Genomic DNA, 226 nt, shown 5'->3' on the forward strand with positions numbered 1-226 from the left:
GACACCGCGTCGGTGTATTAACATAATTAACTGGAAACCAGACGTTACACAGACATTGCGCTTTTCTTTTTTTCCAACCATCATTTTTATTTTCTTTTGTTAACTCGCGCGTGTTGTTTCCGGATAATTAATTTTTTTTTTGAAAAGAGATATTATTTAACGTAATTTTTTTCTTTTTTTTTCTTTTATACGTTTGCTTTCTCTTTTTTTTTTTTTTTTTAAACGT

General features: G+C 28.3%; 1 protein-coding gene across 1 annotated transcript in view; it reads left to right on the forward strand.

Annotated features, from left to right (window-relative positions):
* LOC116185518 (transcription factor LBX1-like) overlaps positions 1-226 on the forward strand; it is a 75,269-nt gene that overhangs the window by 54,947 nt on the left and 20,096 nt on the right. The gene's annotated exons all lie outside the window — the stretch shown is intronic.

The sequence above is a fragment of the Apis dorsata genome, unplaced genomic scaffold, assembly GCF_000469605.1.
Source record: "Apis dorsata unplaced genomic scaffold, Apis dorsata 1.3 scaffold_199, whole genome shotgun sequence".
Lineage (NCBI taxonomy): Eukaryota > Metazoa > Arthropoda > Insecta > Hymenoptera > Apidae > Apis > Apis dorsata.